The sequence below is a fragment of the Chelonia mydas genome, chromosome 3 (assembly GCF_015237465.2).
Source record: "Chelonia mydas isolate rCheMyd1 chromosome 3, rCheMyd1.pri.v2, whole genome shotgun sequence".
NCBI classification, from domain to species: domain Eukaryota; kingdom Metazoa; phylum Chordata; order Testudines; family Cheloniidae; genus Chelonia; species Chelonia mydas.
The window spans coordinates 166,490,329-166,514,919 of NC_057851.1; the positions used below are offsets into that span (position 1 = coordinate 166,490,329).

General features: G+C 41.7%; 2 long non-coding RNA genes across 2 annotated transcripts in view; both read left to right on the forward strand.

Annotated features, from left to right (window-relative positions):
* LOC122465205 overlaps positions 1 to 24,591 on the forward strand; it is a 320,257-nt gene that overhangs the window by 288,343 nt on the left and 7,323 nt on the right. The gene's annotated exons all lie outside the window — the stretch shown is intronic.
* LOC122465206 lies at positions 4,728 to 23,439 on the forward strand. The gene is made up of 3 exons (XR_006289874.1): positions 4,728 to 4,885; positions 5,720 to 5,725; positions 23,426 to 23,439. It is a non-coding gene; the product is annotated as an uncharacterized LOC122465206 (long non-coding RNA).

The window sequence follows — 24,591 nt, forward strand, 5'->3', positions numbered from 1 at the left end:
CTTGTTGCTAGGTGTAGGACCTTGCATTTGGCTCTGGTCAAACTTGTATTCTTTGAATGGGCCCAGCTTGTCGAATGAGCCAGATTGCTCTGTATCACTTCCCTCTCCTCCTCAGTAATTACCACACTGCCAGTATTTTGTTACCCACCAATCTTATCAGCAGGGATTGTATGTTTTCTCCCAATTCATTGATAAAAATAGTTTTAAAAATTAGTCCTTGAGATCTTCTTCAGACCCATAGTAACCAGGACCTGCTCCCCACAGCACAGTGAGAAAAGGCCGTCCAGCCTGCTGGTACATATGGGATAAGCAAAGAACAAACACACATTTAGGAGCTGTGTTGTCCATAGGCTCTGAACAACATGTGGGGGTTAGCAGCTTAGAAATGCACTACAGACCTGTAGTGTAGACAGGTCCCAACTATGTCTCGGTTTCCCACCCGGTAAAATGGGGAGAACAAACAAAACCTTGATTAGCTCTATTTGATAGTTGGGGAAGCCGAGGTACCCAATGGTGAAGAGACTCGCTCATGGTCCCAAAGCCAGGAATAGAAAACAGCAGGTCTTCTGATAGCCAGTCCTGGGACCCAGCCTGGGTTATCCTGGCCTCACTGCTCTAATTTTAGTCACAGCCTCCATGTCTTTTCCTCCATGTCCCTTAACCCCACATCATTGCAGAAGAAAGTTTTTCCGTTAGTCAGCTGCCTCTAATGCAGTGGTTCTCAAACTTTTGTACTGATGTCCCCTTTCACATAGCAAGCCTCTGAGTATGATCCCTCCTTATAAATTAAAAACACTTTTTAATATATTTAACACCATTTATAAATGCTGGAGGCAAAGCGGGGTTTGGGGTGGAGGCTGACTGCTTGCGACCCCCCCATGTAATAACCTTGTGACCCCCTGAGGGGGCCCGACGCCCAGTTTGTGAGCCCCTGCTCTAATGCATGTGGATGTCGTTCCAAAAGACGTGCTCTGGCTCAGTCCCATGTTATGGTTGGCTGAAGGAACCACTTGGTGACATTCTACAGGAGGTGCGACTAGATGCACATAATGGTCCTTTCTGACCTTAACATCCATCAATCTGTACATTTTCTGCTGCTAGGAAGCTAACTCTGGACCTATTTTCTCTCATTCACTTTCAGTTGGAATAATTTAAATCCAGGCCAAAGGATTTCCTCTTCCATTGTGTCTTCAGCACCTTTGAGAGCAAACAGTTACTGTTAGCCCACAGGTTTCCAGTTTCAGCCTGTCCCAGGGTGAGATGGCCAGGAAAGGGGTTGGAGCTCAACTGCACCTAGCTCAGGTTATGCAGCTCCCTAGGGTGAAGGGAATAAGTGTGGGGGTCACGTGACAAGAAGCAGCATGTGACTAGGACCCAGACCTGCTGAGAGATACATGGGACCCTGGCTAGAATGCGGGGTTCGGGATCCATGCACGGTACCGCGTTAACGCGGGGGCCACATTACCATGGATTCTAATTTAAATATTTAAATTTGGGATCCATCGCCATGACCGCGCAGTATGTGAATCCGTGCTGTAGCGATGCATGCTCTAGCGAGCGTCCGCTGTATAAGGGCAGCCTGTGCTCAGCCAGGAGAGAGACCCCAAGGGGAGCAGGCATGGGAGGGGCTTGGAGAGTGCTTGAAAGGTCAGGAGCAAGCCGGGAAGGGACTAGTCTGAGCACTTAGGACAAGGCCCTAGGAGGGAAAGACAGGGCAGTCTAGGTGATGAGGCAGATAGTCCAGTTGGTTTAGGCTCCCAAGGCCAGACACCCACAGGTGAAGGTGATTGTCAGGGCTTATGTCCTTCTTCCCAAGGGTAGAGTTGATAGTGGAGAAGACTGATGCCAGAAGGGGAAAGTGAGTTAACCCCAAGGTCACCCAGTGAGTTTATATCACAAATGCATACTCGGAAGGATCCAAAAGAATCATGGATTTTTCAGTCTCTTCTTTCTAGGAGTCCCCAGGGCTATGGTAAAACCCCTGCTGCCCCTCCCCATTCTGCTCACCTCCAGGATGTGCTGGAGTTTGTCTGTGCTAGCGCGTGCTGTCAGCAGGATCTACAGCTCATCATCCATGTTCTCTGGGCAGACCTTGCTCAGAGCCTGCCAGCGGAGGGAGACCATGGGTCAGGGTTATGGAACCTGGGGCTACACCTGCCAGGATGACAGCTGGCTCTGCAGTCCTTGCCCAGAGCAGCTCTCTGGAGGGGGCCTGATGCACAGCAGAGTAGGGAACAGCCCAGCTGCTAGGGATGGGAGCTGGGCTTCTGGGCAGAATCCAGGAACCAAAGCCCAGCCTGCGGAAAGAAAGGATTGCCCATGGAGGGACAACGTAATGTCCCATGGAGGGAAGAGGCTCTCCCTGCCATTTCTTAACCTCATGGGCTGTTCTTGTGCTCTGCCAGCCCCACCACTCAGTAGCTCCAGCTGTCCGAGGGAGCAGGGACCAGAGGCCATCCTGCTGCTGGGACAGAGGGGGAGGTTGCTGTTCTACCTGCATATGGGTGTTCTTTCTCATGCCCATGGTGAATACACCATGCAAGGGAAGCTCTCAGGACATGCGATTCCAGCTCCAGAGCAAGGGGAAGCTTCAGCTTGCTGAAAGGAGACTGTGTCTGAGAACTTGCAGTTGGGGGATGAGACAGGCACTAAGATAGGCATGGAAGTTTGGGGAAATGGGGAGAGGCCAGTGTTGGGCAAGGAGGACAGGGATTTGGGAAGCAAGATCTGAGGATGAAACACTGTCTAATTGTCGGTTAGGATTATCCCCACTTCAGAGAGGGGGAAAGTGAGGCACCACATGGAAGTGGGACCTGGCCAACTAGGCTGAGTGTACGAATAATCGCTAGAGCAAAAATATAAAAGCCATTAAGTGTCAGAAGAACATTCATCAGGGAATTAGAGAGTTCAAGGCTGGCCAGAAAATGTGTAGTGTATGGCATAAACTAGTATACGCTCTGCCACCTCACTGGTTTTGGAGACAAGGGTACGTCTCTTGGAGAGAGGGGTTAGAAGATCTTTCTCTGAGACACACAGCTGTCAATAGTTGGGAACAGAAACCCCATCTGTAATTTTGCTCACTGGCCCTGCCACAAACTCCTTCCTCCAACCATTGTGAACCAGGACCGGGAACACCATTCCACTGTCACGGTTACATGTACCTGTGCACCTGCAGACACTGCAGCTGGCACATGCACTGGTGCTGGCCCTGTGACATGAGCTGGATGAACCACCCTGCTGGCCCCCATATCCAGCATTCCCTCCCTGAGCAATCGGTCCTGCTCCCTGCTCTTCCTCTCTTCCTCCAGGAACCATTGGAGCAGTCTCTCCTCATGGACCATGTCCCTCTCCTCCTTGGCTCTTTGGAAAGGAAGGTGTTCCCCTTGCCCCTATCTCCAAAAGCTCCTGCATGATCCTCCTCCTTCTGGCCCATTGCTGGCCACTTGTAGCACCCGCAGTCCCAGGCAGCAGGCTTGACCCAGCAGGTGTGTAAGTGTCTTCCAATGGAATGAAACAGAAGGTATGTTCATTGTACTGCCATGGGGGGAGTGAGAAAGAATCCCACAGTTTGCTTTCTGTCTGTCCACAAGACCATGATTTCCAACATTGTGGAATGCTTCAGTATCACTCATAAATTCTCATGTACACTCCATGTCACTTCTGCCCTTGGAGGATTCACACACGCACACCCTATGCAGGTGTGTGAGTAACACTAATTTTACTTTAAATCAATACAAAAAAAATTAAGAGGCTGGATCTGGCTGTTGCAGGGTAGGCTGAAGTCATGTTTTGGGGACATTTACCATTACTGACTCTGACTTTGTTTCATGCTTCATGAAAAACTTCCAAACATCACCTTCCAGGAACAGAAGGAAATCAGGACCCAAAGTAACATACTTTTGAATGCAGCATTCTGCAGGCAGCAGAGTGGATTCTCACCAACCCTCCTCCCGAATCCAGCAACAGAAAAGCCCGGATGACACAGGGCAAAAGAATGCCTGCTGCACGAAGCATCATCTAAAGTCGCCTTCCAAGGAGTTAAAGAGAAGCCAGGATAAAAAAGGATTCAAAATTCACATTGTCACTGCTGGATGAAATTATAATTCGCTACCCAAGATATGCATCTGCAGCATTAGATCGGCATACCCAAGATAACAAAAAGCTCTCCTTGGAAAAATACGCCCTCAGGGCTGCTAGGCCTGTTAGCCATTAACAGTATAGAAAGCAGTATCTTCAAGGTTTTTTCCCCTCTGTTTGGACTTGTGATGAGGAATACAAACCCCACATTGGGGAACAAGGGGTTAAGGAGATGCTCTGGCCTCAGCCAGCCCAGCTCCATCACACCTGCAGGGGGTGCACAGACTGGATGAGGACTTGTGGGCAGACCAGTAAAGAGGAAGGACCTCTACCTTGCAGGCCCTGAGGGAAGGCAGGATCTCTCCCTCAGCAACTGCCTGAAGGTCCCTCTCCCTGAGAGAAGGGAGGACCTGCTCCTGTTGCACCAGGGTGTGGTGTTCTGTCCCATCTAGTGGCACTGAGACCACTTAGAGAGAGAGTTAAATAAGTCTGCTCTTTTTATGAATAAACCTTTAGATTCTAAAGGATTGGAAACAGTGTGATTTGTGGATAAGCTCTGACTTGTCTATTGACCTGGGTCTGGGGCTTGGTCCTTTGGGATTGGGAGAACCTTTTTCTTTTACTGGGGTATTGGTTTTCATAATCATTCATCCCCATAAGGAGTGGTGCTGGAGGTGGTACAAGGGAACTGGAGTATCTGAGGGAATTGCTTGTATGACTTCTGGTTAGCCAGTGGGGTAAAACCAAAGTCCTCTCTGTTTGGCTGGTTTGGCATACCTTAATAGTAAAGGACATCCAGCCTTGGGCTGTGATTACCCTAGTCCAGGCAATTTGTCCTGAATTGATACGCTCAGTAGTGTCCTGCCAGAGGCCTCATCATTACAGTGGCGTAATCGTGCCAGGATCCACAGAACCAGGTCAATTAAACTTTGGATCAGAACCCCACACTATCCAAATTGGAATTTTGGTATTGAGAGTTTTGTTAGGTTAAAGGTCAGTGACCATGAGCCAGAAAGCATCAGCAGAAGCAATGAAACTGCAAGCCCTGAGAGAGAGCCTGCAGTTTGAACATAATCAAAAACTGGCAGAAATTTGAATGAGAGAGAAGCAAGCCTTGGCCCAGCTGGAAAAAGAAGCTGCTGAAAGACAGAAGGAAGCTGCTGAAAGAGAGGAAAGGGCTCATAGGGGACGTATGGAATTGCTGGCTGCTGAGGAGAAGATTCGTCAGATGCAATAAGAAACTGCCAGACTTAAGCGCCAAGTCAAAAAAGCAATGGAAGAACAGCAGAAACTGTATCCTCTTGAAAGTCCAGTTTCTAACAATGTTGGTATGTTGAATTACTCTGAACAGTTGTCTATGTTTAACCAGTTTTGCTATGGCCAGGAGAGGGTGACTCTAACCTGGGAAAGGTGGCAAAGAGCTGTTTGTCTGGGAATGAAGTTTATGAATGTCTGTCTAATGTCTCAGAAGTGAATCTGGAATTAGATCAAGCACAGAAAGAACTCATTGGTCAGGAAAAAGTTTCTCAGAAGATTAAAGTCGATGGTCAGGTTAAAGCCCTCGCTGAGGAAGGAAAGGGTAGATTTTTGATGGGTGATGGATTGTTGGCTAATGCAGCTTATAAAAGTAAACCTGAAAAAGGTGACTGTGATTTGCTGGAAGTAGCTCAGTGTAGTGTGGAGAACAGCAGTTTACCTGGTAAGGAAGCTGCCCCACTCTCCTGGTATTTGTCTGTAACCAGCCCGATGTGCTGGGACAAGGATAAAGGAGGACAAGGAAGGCAGGGAAAGTTTAGATGAGCCTAGGCAGCCTTGTGAGCTGATGGCTTTGTCTAGTCAGCAGTTTGAGAAGTCAAGGATAACCTTACCTGTTACTTGTGTGGAGAATTGTGACAGTAAAGGAAATGTGCCTGTGTCTGTTAGGGGTATTGACTTGCCTATGGAGGGAGCTATCTCAATCTCCCAATCTCCAAGCAGTTGTTTGTGAACAGCCCTGTGTGCTGGGACAAGGGAAATGAGATCCCAAGCTGTGTGCCTGTTAAAGGGAAATGTTTCTCCAGCTCTTCTTTGTCTGTGAAGCAGACAGAAAGTGCTTCACAGTTTATGCTACTTGACAATTTATCAGTGGTCCCAGAGTTGGTTCGGGGTACAACTAAAGCCCAGGAAGGGAATGGTCCTAAGTTTGTGTCTGTTAGTTCTTGCATTTTGTTCTACAGATAACATTTTAATATGCTAATTTGATTAGCAAATGTCTACAAAACGGAATCCAAGACCATGCTCTATCTATGCCATGTACCTCTGAAGTCAGTTGGAGGACTGGAACCAACCACTACGTTAAATAGCTATGCCCTTTCCTTATCCAGCTTCTGATGTACCAGTTTGTAAGCAGCAAAATAATTAGGATTTAACCAGAGATAGGCCCAAGCCAAAATCCCATACCTGAACACTCTCAAATTTTAAAGGGGGATCAGCTATCTGAACTTCATGACCGATGTTCTGTTTCTACCATCAGCCAAATTAAAACCCTAGGAATGATCACCACCAACCTTTGGGGTAGGGGATTTCATAATACAAATACAAATTGGCAAGTTGCAACTCAGGCCTCTTCGAAAGGCCAGATTCTGATACCCTTTACTCACTCTGAGTAGTAACTCCATAAGTAGTCCCACTGAAGTCAATGGGACTATCTGAGGTGTCAGATACTACTCAGTGTGAGTAAGGGTATTGGAATCTGGCCCTAACTGAACAGTGGCAAAGTAACTTCCACCCCCACCTATGGAGGTATCTGATTGTCTGCTAAAGAAAACTATCAGAGAGGCAGGTGCTGCACTTCTGAACTCTGAGGGACCAGACTGAATGTTTTTTTAAAAAGGAAAAAGCCCATGAGGACTAAAGGATGTGATGCATGATATCCCTCTAGCTTAACTGCTCCAAAACATTTTTTAGCAAACACATAATCGAAGAACCACCCACCCAAACAGACACTGATCTGACTAGATGAAGTGGTATTAAAGTGTAATGCCTTTTCCTTTAGTAATTGTTTTTATGGTTAGCAGAGTTGCCAGTTTATTAAAGGACAGTTCTTTTATTTCCACTCTGGAATTACCAAACACTTTTGTAAATGGTACACCGATGACAGTATCAAAGCTATTTCTTGCTTTAAGGAAATGCTGCAACGTAGGTAGTTTTAATGTTGTTTTTCTTTCAGTTCCCTTTCTTCAGTACATCTATTCCCTGTTGTACATGAGCTTTTGGTGGTTTGGAACATAAGGATCTACATCTGCAATATGCTGTGTGTATTAATATAAACATAGATCTCTCTCTCTCTCTGCACATGTAATGAACACTGTTAATTCTTTGCCTCACAATTATGTCTCTCTCACGATCTCAGAAGTGCTTTACAAATTTTCCTTCCAGCCTCCTTGTTAACTAGGTTTGCTCTAGTATGTTCATTTTGCTGGTGATGAAACTCAGCCACATAAAGTTTAAATGGTTTGCCAAGGACACAGAACAAGTCAGTAGTCGAGCCAATGTTATTCTGAACTCTGACTGTTCTAACCATTATAAATACCTCCTCTCTTCCAGTTCAAATGTATTCAGAACATTCTGCGTTGGAGCTTCTTCAGTAATCTAGAGGTTGCTGGATTTATTATGCCCATAGTCTGTATTGGCATAAGGTCGTATATCTGTGATGCAGAGTAATCTGAGCAATTTGGGCAGCATTCTATGTCCTTTCTGTGAGCAAAATTCTCACAAACTTCAGCGCGTTAAGAAATTAGGTCCTATCTCAGCAATATTTGGAGAAAAAGTTTGGACAAATACTTAAATTCTCCTCTTTCCTTTTGGTTTTTTAAAAAACAGATATTGTTCTGGCCTTATCGGTGAAGCACACTCCTTTGCAGATTGGAGAGGAGGATTAAAATTCTTCTATGCTTTTCAAGCTTCTAATGGCCAGGCAGCAGCAGAGCCTATTGTGTCAGCTACCCATCTAGTCAATACTTTAAATTCCTCCTGTGTTACCTACAATATCTCTTACTGTACGAGTGTCTAAGGAAATATCTATTGAAATATTTTGCATAAGAACCACAGCATTTTAGCATTAGGGACTCAGTAATATTGAAACTGAAAGATTTGCATTGACTTTGGATTGAGCCCTTAGTGAGGAAAAACTTGAAATGATTCCAAGAAGCACTCGAGGACACGTCTTTTTCAAAAGGAGGAGCAGTGCAGAAGATGTACCTCATGGGCTGCTGGGTCTGAGGGTGTGGATGTCTACCACAGACAACCCCTCAAGGATATCCTTAAAAGGTCCTGCTTTGAGCAGGGGGTTGGACTAGATGACCTCCTGAGGTCCCTTCCAACCCTGATATTCTATGATTCTATGATTCTATGATGTGACTCCCCCCCCGCCAAAAGAAGAAGGACCTTGTTTTTTAGGAAGCTGAGATGAGGTGAGGTGTACTTTCTGCCTAGAGGAAAAGCAAAAGTGTTTTACTCTTCCAGTAGCGTAAATGCATTCTGAGCTCCTGCCGGTGTCCTCGCTCCAGGATCTCTGCCTGCCTGTGCTAATCCATCAAGAAGGAGACAGTGAAGTCACACAACAATACACACTGCCATGTATTTATATTAGAGAAGGCAAGGTTGAAGACTTGCCCCTTGCATTTGTACCTTCTTCTAGGTCCTTCAACATGTATGTTATACCACCTTTGACTCCATTAGATGTACTTAAAGTCACTTAGACACACTTCCACTTGCTATCAGGTAACTTCCACACCACTCCTCCCCTTTACTCCCCCCATTCCCTCATATACATCACTTGCAGATTTGACCCAGTATTGCTAATCTGTGTGTTCCTCACCTCATTTTACATGGTAAAAAAAAGTCCTACTCAGCAAATTCTCCCTGGGTGTAACTCCTATGGACATGAAAGCTTGCATAATCAAGTTCAGTGGTTTTAATCATCTTTCTGTTTATTTCTTTCAACAAAGATTTAAAGTCGACCTGCCACAGAAAAAGAAGCAACCAAAAATTATTAGGTTGGACTCACACCTTTGACTAAATGAGGCTCTTCTAGATCCCATACAATAATTATTCTTCAGTTTAGGTATCTTTTTCGGGTATATAGATTATTACAACATGCAGGCAGATGGTATAAATACTGCATTTATAGGGCTACCAGCTGTCACCCACCAAGCAGCCCTGTCATGCATTGCCATAGCCTGGCATCCAGCCGGATTGCAGAAATTTGCAGCAATTATTGACAGGTTTCAGAGTAACAGCCGTGTTAGTCTGTATTTGCAAAAAGAAAAGGAGGACTTGTGGCACCTTACAGACTAACCAATTTATTTGAGCATAAGCTTTCGTAAGATACATCCGATGAATCCGATGCATCCGATGAAGTGAACTGTAGCTCACGAAAGCTTATGCTCAAATAAATTGGTTAGTCTCTAAGGTGCCACAAGTCCTCCTTTTCTTTTTGCAGTAATTATTGGTGTCAGCTACCAGACGTTGCTATGGTCCCTTCTCTGCCAGCCTCCATTGGCCGCTCTGGCTCCTCACGCTCAATCCTAGCAGAAAAGGAACAACTGGGAAGAAGAGTAGGCAGCAGCAGTAGGTGGGGAAAGAAGATGCCCAGTTGTGGCCTCAGGTTCCCCCAGCTTCACGGTCTCCCAGCTTTCCCCAAGAGAGACAGCCCTCTTTCCCAAATGCCACCAGGCCCCTCCAGCTTTTAGCTTCCCCCTGACATCTTCACCCAGCCCCCACATGACTCTTTTATCTTCACCCCCCAGAAAACCACCCCCCCCAGCTTCTCTCCCAACATACTGCAGCACCCCAGAATGCCCGAGCACCTTCCAACCCCCCCCCCCACGCCCACCTGCAGTCTCACATCAATCTATCCTAGATGCCCTAGCACTCTTCAACACTCACTCCTCTACCCAGCACCCCCATGTCTTCCCACACTCACCCACGTACCCAGCAGCTCTGGTCATCCTCCCAGCTACCCACTCCCAGCTGCCACTTCTTGTGCCCCTACCAATGTCTGGGGAAGGGCGTGTTGACCATAAGCTGAAATTTATGGGCACATGCAGATTATTTGCAAATATGCAAATGATTGCATTAAATACTTTGTGTAAAATGTCACATGTAGAGCAGCTCACTAACTGCTGCTATTATGATAGCAACTAAAAACTCTCAGTGGAAATCAGGGCCCCATTGTGCTAGGGACTGTACAAACATTTAAGCCCCTGTAATGGAAATAAACTTCATCCATTAGAAGCTTTATTGTTTAGGGGTCAACGTACTGGCCAGAAACATGTGCTGAAGCTTGTTACTTTACTACGAAGACTTTTTCTCTTGAACATTCTCATTAAAGTTGCTTTAGTTTAGTTTTGGTTTTAAAGAGGAGGATTAAAATATTCACTTCAGCAGATGTCTGATGCTTTTTTGATCTCCAACAATAACAAGAAATGTTAGTTTTGAAAAAAAATAATGTCCGGGATATTAGTATAAAAGCCAGGCTAAGAACGTTATGTACTTAAAAATACGGCAAAATAGCTAAGTTAATAACAAGAAAAAATTAATTGCTAGCATGAGTACAATAACAAGTGTATAGCCATTTTAATAGGCATTTCTGTATGTTAATATTGTTTCAGGTCCATATTATGGAACCTTTTCTCCTTTTGATTCTCATTAGGGATATTATACATGCATGGTGAAACAAAATAGTCCGCTGTGGGGTGACATGTTACAGCATATTTTGACAGCTTCAGAATAAATCTGGTCTCCTACTAAAATGACTAAGAATGACTGTGGCCCAAAGGTATACAACTACAGACTGAGCCATACTGATCCCTTGATTGTGGTGGCAGGAAAGGTAAGGTAAGGAACAAAGCTTAAATGAAATGATGCTGTAGCAGCCATAAAAACAAAGGACCTCAAGTCACAGAGAAGTCTGAATGAATGGCTTATTTATTTCAGCTGAATGTTGCAGAATTAATCCTCTGATCTCACAAGTGAAGCAAGATTGGACTGTGGCGATATTTATATGATAAGGGACATCTACGTGCTGCAAGAAATGAGAGACAATTAGCATTAAAAATAACATGTAGTACTCCAAATGCCAACCATTTAAAAATGAGGAGTCAGGCCCCCCAGAATCACGAAATTGGCTTCAAATTCATGAGATTGACTAAAATGTAGGTTCTTTTTATTTGCCTGTTTTTGAATCTTTCTAACTACTTTTCTTTGCCGTCAAGAGGGGGTTTTTTTTGTTTTGTTTTATCATGCAAGCTGAGATTCTCATGTAATCCCATGATTCCTGGAGCCACCTCTTTAAGGAAAATACCACATATCATGAGACACAATAAAATCATGAGAGTTGGGGTAGCACAAACAGAGCACTAGACACCTGTAAAGTTCACAGGTCACCATTCTCAAATGTGATTATTGATTTTATATTGCCCAGTTTGAGACACCTTAAAGAAGTCTGCAAGAAGAACAGGAGTACTTGTGGCACCTTAGAGACTATCAAATTTATTAGAGCATAAGTTTTTGTGGGCTACAGCCCACTTCATCAGATGCATAGAATGGAATATATATTAAGAAGAGATATATATATATATATATATATATATACATACAGAGAAGGTGGAAGTTGCCATACAAACTGTAAGAGGCTAATTAATTAAGATGAGCTATTATCAGCAGGAGAAAAAAACTTTTGTAGTGATAATCACGATGGCCCATTTAGGCAGTTGAGAAGAAGGTGTGAGGATACTTAATATGGGGAAATAGATTCAATATGTGTAATGACCCAGCCACTCCCAGTCTCTATTCAAACCCAAGTTAATGGTATCTAGTTTGCATATTAATTCAAGGTCAGCAGTTTCTCATTGGAGTCTGTTTTTGAAGCTTTTCTGTTGCAGGATTGCCACCCTTAAGTCTTTTACTGCAGATTTTCTGTCTGATTTTCAAAGGACAAGTGCTCTGCACTTTCTGGAAATCAGACCCTCTTACAGTGTGTCAAGCTGGGCACCAAGAGCTTGAGACAGCCAAGCTTTTGAAAATGTAGGCTATGAAATTTTGCACTCCTCAGTGTGTTACTTAATTGGCAATTTCACTGAAGTGAGTATTTTCACATGCAAGAACTTTGAATTTTTGTATGTCTGTATTGTAAAATCCATCTTGAGTGGACAACTTTTGCTTAATTTTGCATTAAGAAATGGCCCATTTGGGACTCATTCTTCCCTGAAAAGAAATCACACAATTTAGCAAAAAATTCTGCAACAAGAGAACCTGCTGAATTTGTAAAAGCAAAACAAAACAAAAACTCACCTCTGAATTTTGAATAGCTTTACCTTTTGTAATGACTGTCTTGCATGCCTCCATTTAGTCCTTTCTGTGTAGAAAGCAATGTACAAACTTTAACTATTTAACCACTTATATTCATGACACCTCTGTGAGGTAGGTAAGAGGATATTGCTAAATGTTAGTGGTGTCAAATTAAGACAGGGAAAATGTCCTGACCTTGAGATCTATTAGACTGTGGAATGGTAGCCAAAGAGAATAATAATAATAAGATTAAAGGGACTTAGGCATTGCAACACTCAGCACTGCAATGCTTATCTTTTAGCCACCTAGAAAATCACTGGGATTCACAAAGCCTGAGTTAGGTGCACAGGCTTTCTGTACAATAAATGGAAGGAGATAGGTGCCTTAAAATGGGATTCACAAAAGCAATTCAGCATAATAGATGGCTCGCCACCTAAGCTAGTCAATGTGAGATTCCAAGAAGAAGAATGTGTCCTTAGCAAATTGATAAACAAATGGAACAAATTGATAAACCAAAAAGTGATAAGTCACCAGGACCAGATGGTATTCACCCAAGAGATCTGAAGGCTGTGAGGCTGTAGAAGACCCAAGTTCAAGTCCAAGCCCCTGCTCCTTTGCCTATTTAATTACTTATACAAAGTGGAATAGTTTCAAAAGGAGAGACAGTTACACCAGAACATCCTCTCGCCAACTATCCAGGGTACTGTCCTGGAATGTGAGAGACATGAAGCAGAAGGGAAACTAGAACACAGGTCTCCCACCTGCCAGAAAAGTACCATAACCAAGGATCTGAAAGTCATCCAGAGGGTAGCTGCTCCTCTTCCTCCTACAGCTGTTCTGACAGTGGTGCCCCAGTCCGCCCAAAAAACTTTGTGGCAGAGACTATTCAGAACATTTTGCAAAATGTTTTGGATTGACCAAAAGTGAATATTTTTGGTGCATGAACTATTTTTGCCAAAAAATACACTCAGCTTTAGCCCAGACCTGCTTGAGAATTCCAACATCGGTTGGTGCCATAAATATAAAGGGAAAGGTAACAACCTTTATGTATGCAGTAATATAAAATCCCTCTTGACCAGAGGTACAGAATCCCCTTACCTGTAAGGGGTTAATCAGTTCAATTAACCTAGTTGGCACCTGACCAGAGGGACCAATGAGGAAAGAAGATACTTTCAAATCTGGGGGGGAGGGGAAGGCTTTGTTTTTGTGCTCTGTGTGTGTTCTCTCCGAGACAAAGAGAGAGACCAAGCAAATAATCCAGCTCCTATGGAAATGATACATATAATATTACCGAAATAGTAAGTAATAGCAAGGAATGCATTAGATTATCTTTTATTTTAGCTTGTGAATTTTCTCTGTGCTAAGAGGGAGGTTTATCCCTGTTTTTTGTAACTTTGAAGTTTTGCCTAGGGAGGAATCCTCTGTGTTTTAAGTCTTATTACCCTGTAAAATTACCTCCCATCCTGATTTTACAGACGTGCTTCTTTTACTTGTTTTTTTTTCTAATAAAGTTCTGTTTTTTAAGAATCTGATTGGTTTTTAGTGTCTGGTCTGTGCTCACCTTGTTTACTTATCTGGTTGGTAGATTATTCTCAAGCCTTCCCAGGAAAGGGGATGAAGGGGCTTGGGGAATATTTTGGGGAAACAGGAACTCTAAGTGGTCCTTTTCTTGAATCTTTGTCTAACCCACTTGGTGGTGGCAGCAGTACTCATCCAAGGACAAGGAAGGATTTGTGCCTTGGGGAAGTTTTTAACCTAAGCTGGTAGAAATAAGCATAGGGGGTCTTTCATGCGGGTTCCCACATCTGTACCCTAGAGTTCAGAGTGGGGAGGGAACCCTGACAGTTGGTGAGCAAGGGGAAATTACCAAATGGGCCAGGCCTGATTTGCATTTCTGTTATGTGAATGTTTAGGGCATTTTGGTCAAAATTTAGTTAAGTTTTAAGTTTGGGAATAATACAATATTATTATCCTTCTCAAGTAACGAAAGGCAAGAAAGAACTGCATAGAAATGTGTTTGGAATGAGGGGTCACCCTAACCCTGGTGTGGTTGGGTAGCAAAGCCCGGTTAAAGCTGTGTGTGTAGTGGGGGGAGTGTAAAGGTAGGAAGAGTACATGACTGGGAGTAAAGACTATATGTTGGGTCCTATATGCTACTGATGTTCTCTGAAGATTTTGCAAAAAGCAGTACAAAGCTGGCAGATGGTATAGAATTCTGGTGAGGGTTTCCTACCCAGTAGATAGTAAAAGCTATAATCTCTACTACTGAGATAGGTAGAAGAGTCTCTGGAGCAGAACTTCCCTGAGAGTCTGTTGGTTGATCTTCCTTAACTTGATCTCTGGAAACCGTGAACAACAAACAGTGAGTAAGGGTGTAGCAAAGGAGGGAAGTGGTTATTACAGGGACACACCACCTGAGTTCCAGGCTATGGCCAAGACACATTGGTGGGGTGGGAGTCTTACTTAATAGATATAAACAGATATTGTTGATTGATTATTACTGGCTTTCCCAAGTTTATTCTGTTCCCAAAAGAGTTTGCTTTGGTTTGTGACATTGACTCCTGGCTTATATGGGGAAAGTACTGCCTATCAAAGGTGCCCAGGAGGGTAGTTAGTTTTTTCCAGGCTTCTTGGCTTGAGCTGGAGTTGTTTGTTAAGTTTTCAGAAGGAACTCTAAGGTAACTGGACCTGACCCTTTTTGCTGCTGGCAGCAGCTTGCAGAAGGAGGACACTAAATAGCGAAAATTAGGAAAAGCTAATTCTTTCCCTAATTCACTGCAATAAGAGAAGTATTGTAAATGGGGCTGGAGAACTTCTAGAATTGATTGCTCACAAACTTGGGGTCTGATGCTCTGTTTTATTAATTATACTGAACTCCCAATGAAGTCAAAAGTGGGGTTTTGCCTAAGTAAAGGAGCGCAAGATTTCACCCAGTATTTTAACAAAGGGAGTCTGAAATACACACGAGGTTCATATTTTAAATAGACATAGCATGGACCCAAGTCACAAAGTTCAGATCTGGATTTGGATCCCAAACCATTTTTTGGGGTGTGTTAGGATCTATGGTTTTATGTTGTCCCATCTCTTATTTTTAACATCTCTGGTTCCAGTCTAGTTTTCCAAGGCCTGCAGAGTGGGGAAAAATCAAAACAGTATTAAGGAAAATTTGCAGCAAGTGGCTACAATATTAGACCAGTTATAGACTTAGCTTATCACCAGTTGTAAAAACATTTTACATCATCAGGGAGCACAGTTGATTCACTTTTTGATGGATTACTTTGAAATAATTTGAATAAAAATAGCTAGTAGAAGAAGTAGAAACTTTTCAAGGATACCAATGCCTGGAGGATTGGATGCTTTGATTTCCAAAGCATTGACAGCATCCAGCATTGAAGGTACAAAGTAACAAGTTAAGTCTTGAATGATATGGAAAAGTATAATATACTTCTAGTTAAAAAGCTACCACAAAACTAGGAAATTAAAAACTATAAATATAAATGGTAGCCTCTCCAAAAAAGAGAGTTAATTGGTCAGATACCTTTGGATTTAGTTCCACAGCCTCTATTGTTCATAATATATGATAGATATGCAAATAGTTTGGGTGAAAATAGAAAAGAAAATGGAAAATCTAATATAAGCAACTAGAATAGATACTATGTGTTAAATGGGGGCAGTCATGAAGTGTACTGACCAGAAAAAGAGTTATGGTTGCAGAAGAATCCTTGACACCATCTGCCCAATGTATCGGTTTAAAAAAAAGGGGGGGGGGGGGGAACCAGAATGTTGGGCTGTAGCAAAATGCAATTCAAATAAAATATTTGTGTACACAGCACATTCTAGTTAGAGCTCATCTAGAATACTGTGCTTATGTTTAATCATATTTCCATATGTAGGATAGCATTGACCTTGAAAAATGCAGCACAGGGTGACAATTGTTGATTTCTCATTTCAAACATATGTACCATTCAGAATTACGAAGGAAGTTGACCAAATGCAATGAAAAGTGAAAGGTTGAAAGCAGGAATAAAATGAGCAAAAATTCAACATTGGGGTAAACAGTAAGTTTCAACAGAAATATTTTATCGCAGCTAGTACACATCATAGAATAAATTGCTAAGTAAAGCGATCAGTGTCAATAGTACTGGCTGAAGGGCTGCTAGGCATTTGTTGTTTTGGGAGACAGGAATTAAGGCAAAAGAATTGCAAAACTGGGAGAGGGATTGAGGCAAACTTAGAGGAGACAGGCTTTTAGGGCCAAATAGCTTTTTCCTGTCCAGTAGTTAGTCATGTGCTTTTGATGTAACTTTTCATATTTAAAACCACATTTCATTGTAGCACATAAGTGCATTTGAGATGAACTAAATAGTTTGTCTGAGATTTGGAGGAGGGAGGGGAAGGGAAGGGAAGCGAAGACGGACTCAACTTTATTTGATCTCTGATCATTTCATTGCAAAAAGATATAAATGTATATATGATTTTAAATAGTTTTGTAGTTGCTGATGTGCTCTTGACTGGAAACTCTAAGTGCTGTTGCAATACAAATAATAATTGCTGACATAGAGACAAAGCTGTGGAAATGACCAAAGCCATGATCCGTCAGTGCATAATGCACAGGCTCACTACTGTGCCTGCAGGGTCATGTATTTAAATCAAAGCACCATGAGCAATGTATTGTAGGACCAAGACTCAGATCCGCATGTCAGGTAAATTTGAATACCACCCTTTGGTGGAATTGATCAAAGGTACATTTAGAGTAGTGAAAAAGATCATGCAGACTATGGTGAGGAGAAGTTGTAGCAAATGGGGGTGAACAGAAGAGGGAATGGAATGAGGTAATTCTTTAAAGCAAACATAGTTGGTTAAATAATGCCATGAAACTTCCAATTCTCCACACTGGTCAGAGATCAAGCTGTGTTTGTTTATACAGGTTGAAGATTAACCAGTAAGTAAAGTCCTCCCTGATTGTGGGAGGTTTACATTCTCTCTGTTGCTGCTGTTTGCCAAGTGGGATTTTGTGAGATTAGAATGAATATAGATGGTCAAATGGGTATATTAAAGGGGTTGCCTAAACTGAGCTCAGAAGGAGGTCCATATTGATGTGACATGCAGGGTGAGTTCAGACCAGTTTGAGATGCCAAATGGTTCCTGCAGCCACAAGGGGACATATTTTACAGGTCTTAAAAGGATACTGTCAAAGTAAAAATCACATTTCTACCTGATGTTTTTGTACCTTCAGTAGTTGCATGTAACACCAAAATTACATTAAATTGTAATTAAAATTAATCAATCAAATCAAATTTTAATCAAATTAAATTAATCAAAATTGTAATTAAAAATAGTTCTCTATTTTTCAGTATGTTTACTTGTTCATTTGAAAGCTCTTTATGTAAAGTCAGTTTCACTGCTTCCCCTCTATAATCCACTTATTGATTGCTGAACAGGCACTGACAACCAACTACCAGAAGTCTAAAAGTCATTTTATTATAAAAATTGCAATGCTTTTACTTTACTCAGTTTCAATAAATTCAGGTTGACTGGACCTCTTTCATTGAACAAAACTCCCATTTAGTTTTCCTTGATTATAAAACATACATTTTGGCATTAAGGGGTGAAACTCTGGCCCCAGTGAAGTTAATAGGAGTTTTGCTGTTGATTTCTCTGGAGCCAGGATTTCACCAAAAGTTTGCAGTGAGGTTTGTTGAAAACTAGAAATGTGAAGCAAATGTGCTGCCTATATGCCTGATCCTTAAATCAGATCTGCATGAGTGGACTTCTGTGGGGCTCCACATGGAAAGAGTGATCCATCTATGCAGATCTGATTGCAAGACGAGGGCCTAAGTGATCTTTTGTCACTGCCAAATAGCCAATTCAGTGATGAAATATAAACAGCTGTTGGAGAAAGCTCTCCCTTCTAGCTGCTCATTGGTAGGGATATAGAGCAGCATTTGCTCAGTCTGTCAGCACTGAGGATTGTTGACCAGATACTCTTCTGTTCTACCAATTTGTACTTTTGTTGGTTTCATTTCAGTGAACAACAGGTCATCCTTTGTATTATATCATAATATTTTTATTATAGTTAGGATGTTTGCTAAGACAACAGCCTTCCTAAGTCAAATGATTAATCGTTTTTATGAAATCAAATTAATAATAATATTTGTCATTGCCTATAATCCGATTAATGGCACCCTGAGTATTTTTCTTAAACCAAAGGCTTGACAAAAGATGTCCATATGATTGTATTTGGAAAAAAAAATCATTACACAATAACAATAGTAATGTCAAATGTTATTTATAAAGTCAGGGTGGGATTTTCAAAAGTGCTCCACATTGGCCTAACTGCTTCCACTGACATCATTGTTAAAACTCCTATTTATGCCAGCAGATGAGTGTTTTTGAAAACTACACCCCACAGTCATAGTATAATACAGCAGTTCTCTTATGATCACTAATACATACTAAGAGGTGTGAGCTTCTGTAAGTTTTTGTACAGAAGATATTCTTTGTCTGTTAGTAACAAATCTCAGATGGCAACTTGTCCTGAAACACAAACATTCATTAGAATCAGAAAAATGTACGGTTGGAAGGGACTAGGTCATTTAGTCGTCGTTGTCCGTCCGTCCGTCCCCCCCGCCCCCCCAATGCTGAGGCAGGTAGACCATCCCTGACAGGCGTTTGCCTGAACCTGTTCTTAAAAATCTCCAGTGATTCCACACCCTCCATAGATAACCTGTTCCAGTGCTGAACTACCCATCTAGTTAGAAAGTTTTCCCTTATATCTAACCTAAATCTCCCTTGTCCTATCCTTGGTGGACATAAAGAACAATTCATCACTGTCCTCCCTATAATAAACTTTATACCTATTTGAAGTCTGTTATCGTGTGCCCCTCAGCCTTCTCAGGACCTAACACGACCAATTCTTTCAAACTTTCCTCACAGGTCAGGTTTTCTAAACCTCTTATTATTTTTCTTGCTCTCCTCTGGACCCTCTCCAATTTGTCCACATCTTTTTTAAAGTGTGATTCCCAAACCAGGACATGGCACTCCAGCTGAGGCCTCACCAGTGCTGAGTGGAACAGTTAAAGTTGTGAATATCCACGGAGGGGATGTTTTTGAATATCCTTACTCAATTTATCTTTGGAAACCTCTTTCCCTATGTGACAGGGTGAAAGAGACAGAAAAGGGGTACAGGCTATCTGCCTGTCACATGACTCGGCAGGAGGCTAACGGAAGGAACATCAGTCAAGGGACAAAAATGCTTCTGGGGACTGCAGCCTGCTTTGGTCAGGGGAATAGCTTTATTTTGAATTACTTCTTGAGTTTTTGTGTTTGGATAATAAATTGTGCCCTTAGGGCAATAGGAGGACTGGAGGCTAGTAAATATAACTAGGTGGTAAGCACCTCAGTCAGGGACTGTCTTTCATTATGTATCTATACAGTATCCAACACTTTGGACCATTAGGTGTTCCTATAGTACAGCTAATCAATTTTTAATAGAAAGCTGGCTTGGTTATCACTTGTTAATATACCTAGCCATTTAGCTATAGATCTTTAGACGTATTTGTTATACTGCATTAAAAATGTATAGCAAATTTATATATGTGTAGTGCATTTTAGGATGTGAGATATTTGCAGTCCCTTTAAAACTTATTAAAGTTATCTCAAAAACACAGTTTTAAAAAAGCCATGTTTAGATCTGTTTTTCTTGATCTGGGACTAACACTTTCAGTTATTTTGCCATGTCTAGAATGATAAATTTATGTAGGATGTACAATCCCAGGAAATTCAGTGTTAAAAGAAATCCAAACAAGTTAATGTCTGGAAACCACACAGTCAAGGCACCCAAAGCTGCCCTAAAGTGACACTGTGCAATAAAACTATACAATTATGACGGGTGCATAATAGTGTTTGTGGCTCTGGATTAGATTAAAATCAGTTTAAAGGCATATTCAATTTTTCTTTTCCACATGTCACTACAGGATAGCATTAAAGGGTGTATCGGTGGGTGTTCCTCTTGCTTTTAAACTCTTAAAGATGGGGTGACCAGTTTCCCGCTTCTAGAAAGATATCCTTATAATTAAGGCAAGGAAGACTAGTTTGTTTTCCCAGTGGTGGTAGTGCCTTTGAGACAATATGGCCTCAATAAAAAGTGTGATCTGTAACCAAGACTTTTTTAGCATTGATTTCTCAGAAACAACACACCAAATGCTTCCCTTGATTAGGGTTTAGAAAGTTGCACACAACAGTTCGCTCATGTCCATGAAGGCCTTTTTTCTCCCCTTTTATAGGTGTTTGTTGCACTATTGCTAGTTGCTACTCATTTATTTATGTCAGGTCACTGCCTGAGTCAGGTCAGGGCTTGGCACTGCTTGAAACAATGTTCTCTTTCAAACCAGCCAAACAAGGCATCTGAGTGTTCTCTAAAAGAGAAAATGCAAATGTTTAACTTGCCATTTAAAAAAAAGAAGCAAGGGTGCTGACATCTGAATCGGAAAAATCCAGGCGTCTCTGTTAAAATTTGATTTTGCTTGTATGCTGCTATGTTAAAAATTTGTTATCAGTGCTGCTGTAAAGGAAACCAGTTCTGAGATGGCATTTTTTTCTTTTTAGCTTTTATATGCCGAGTTGATGTAAAACTTCATGTAATATCCATTTGTCGTCATTCTGTGCCGTTTCAATAAAACTCAACAAACAGAGAAATGATCTGCCATCCTACATCCTTGATACCATGTTATCACGTCAGGCAAACCCAAAGTGCAATTAAACATATTTAGACAGGAAAGGAAACGTTCATGTAATGACTTCTACTGATAAAGTTTCTTAGACCAGTGGCATAGTAGCTACTTAATTGGGTAATGCAGCAAACCAAATATACATATTTCCACACGGTGGGCCAGATCCTCAGCTAGTTTAAATTGGCCTAACTCTGTTAAAATCAGGGGAGCAATGCTGATTCATAGAAGTAAAGCTTAATTTTATTCTACTACAATCTTTTGTATGAGCCTACACATGAAATAGTTTTGGATTCATGGTTCACCAAGGCCAGAGAATATTTTTATTTCTTAGAGTGAAAAAAATCTCCCATTGGAGAGGTGCATGCATGTGTCATCTAAAGGTGCCTCTATATATGTCTGTTAGCTCTAAACTAATATGAGCACAATCAGATAAACGGGTGGCATTGACCGCTATATGGATATATTTTGTGCAGTGGGATAATAGAATGTACAGAATGAGCTCTCCCTATTCAGTAGTTTAGTCTCTCTGGAGTAAATTTTGAAAGGGCCTCTATTAATACACTTACAAAATTAATCTGCTTGCCCATGTAAAACCCCACATTTGCTTGCATAGAATTGATGAGTGTGTTCATTTACCTAATTTGCCAGCATAATTCTTGAGGTCACCATAATAGAAATATTATTTTCAGAAAAATAATCTAGCATTTTTTATGATGGGTTTTGCAGTTCTTGTGATCCTTAACCCATCTAGCCGAAGATCAAATACTTTGTTAACATAACTAGCCAGTGTGATAGTCAGTATACATTTCACAGAAGAGTTGAAATCTAACATTAAAAATCTCTGGGGAATACTTAAGTGGGTGCATATAAGAAATCAGAGAAATTGCCACCACAGTTGGCACTACTAGGCAACCTTGTGGGCTTAATAAGCAGAGAAGCCAAGGACTGAAGGCTTGGAGACTGATATGGCCCATACAGGTCAAGGTTGATGTAGCTTACCAGAGCTGTTCGGGATAGCATCTAGCCCATACCGTACCTTTTTGTGCTTAGACAGAGGACTCCTTTTTCCCGGGCTGTCAATCCAGCACCTTTCAAAAACACAAAACTCACCATTTTTTGAAAAGACATGGGGGGAGGGAGGGATAGTTCATTGAATATTTTTATCTTTTCTTGCTTCCCGTTTTTAACCTATTTTTTCTCATTAAATGTGAATGAGATTTTCAAAGGCACTAATAGCAGTGAGGATCCTAACTTCTATTGAAAGTAAGTGGAAATTAGGTACCTAATTGCCATTAGTAGCTTTGAAAATCTCCCCATGTATCCTTACAGTTCTGGAGTATCCGTACTGGTTGATGCTTAGGAGTAGGGGATGAAGAGTGAACGTATCCAGTTATTCAGATCAGTTGCCTTGAAACATATAAACAACATTTTTTATTTTTTTAAGGAACTGGATGCTCCAGAGTTTCAGCTCTCGCCAGTTTGCATTCTTTGTGCCTGTTGCTGAAACGGAAACCTTAAGGTAAATTAAGATTAGCAATCACAGTATTTTACAGAAATGTTTCATGTTCTCAAGAAAACCTAAGAGCCTTAGGTTATTTCTACCTGTGATTTCAAGATCCAACATTTTGTCCTGCAGAGAAATTATTTGATTTTTTCAAGTACTGATATTGGAGTTGAAGGATATGGTTTATCTTCAGTTGTCCTCCGGCACTTTGGTCTCCTATTTATTTTTCATTCAAACTGAATAGATTATTTAATTTCTGCAATGTCATCTGCCATTCTTGACGTTTTCTCTGTTTCTCTGAATGCTGAAGGAACATTCCCTGCCCTCTCTTCAGATTTCTTGTTGACTATATGAGAGTGCTTTCTGCCATTACTTTTGGCTGTGGAGCTTGATTCTCTTATTGTTTAGGAAAGGAACTATTTCTATTGTCTAAATTGCTGTCAGGTAGAAGTAGTTTGAATAACTAATAGACGGTGGTTGTGCATGGCAGCCAGTGCACAAAGAGATATTGCAAGTGAGGATGTATTTTTCAGAAGTTTTCCCCAACATGTGAGCATTTCTGGCACCCAGCACAATGGGTCTCTATTCTAGATTGAGACCTGTGATCCATAATTGGATTAGTGGGGAAGGTGGGATCTTTGGCCAGCCCCTCTTGTACAAAAATACTGGTGCTCAGCAGCCATTTTGGGTAAACTCAAGGGGGTGGGGAGGGAGCTACACCCAGATCCGCTCTGCCCCCAGGTCCTGTCCCCAGTTGTGGCCCAGACTCCATGGCTGCCAGGCCCTGCTCTCAGCTGCAGCCTGGCAGCAACTCCATTCCCAGCCCGGGGGCGGGGGAGTGCGAGAGGAAAAGTTTGGTGACCACTGGACTAAGATAAAATTCCCGTGGAGTTTGGTGGGTCTTGGACCTGAGCCACTACTGCAGAATAGATTCCCAGTGGTGCAAACTCAATTAATTTGGCTAAGATTTAGATAAGCATTTGAACTTGGGATTCTTATCTGGACTAACTTTTTTGATGTTTGCCGCTCATGCTGTACCAGGAACAGGGAACCTAAACACATTCTTTCCGAGTGCTAAGTATCTCTGCGAGGAGTTTAATACTCTCAAAACCCATAAACTCCTGTGGGAGTTAAAGGTGATCAGCATGTTGTAGGATGGGGTTCCTGGATTCCTATGCAGGTTCTTATCAGTCTTATCATGTTTTACATACCATTTCCCTGGAAATAAGACATAATCATACAGAAAAATCATGTACTTACCAATTTGTGTTCTGACAAGGTACACAAGGACAGTGCATTTCCTTAAAAACATAGCTATGTCTCTCAGGTTTCCCGTTAATTTCATTTGAATTGATTGGTAATTAAGAGTTGCAGAGTTAAAGGTCAAACTCCACCTGTTCGAACAACATCTCATTTTCTGACACCTCAAACAATAGAAAGAGATAAGTAAAAGATAAAGGCAAATTTTTAAAAGAAAGGTAATTAAAACATGGGTATGATTGTATCTTTCATCTTAATAGTCAAATATTTACTGAGCAAAACTAAAGACCTTTAAAAGTGTTTAGCATGTAAGTGTTTGCATACAAAGGGCTAAACAAAGATCATATTAAAGTTTAGCTAGCTTTAGTTTAGTCAGCATTAGTTGATGTTAACAAGGTGGGCACATAAAACTCAAAGTGGATAGCATAAGAGAAAACAGACAGACATGGGCTTACAGCTTTTCACTGAATTCACAAATTGGCTTGACTAACACTTAGTCTTGAAAAAGTTTTTAAAGGGTTCTAGAACCCATCTTTTACTAATGTAAAAGGGCAAAAAGATTTCCTTTCAATCCTGAATCTTCAAATATGTTTGTTTTTGGTTTTTGGGGGGGACGGGGAGGGACGGAGGGGGGGAGACGGGCGGGAGTTTGGTGCCAGCCAGCAAGAGTCATACAGTTTTCAATGG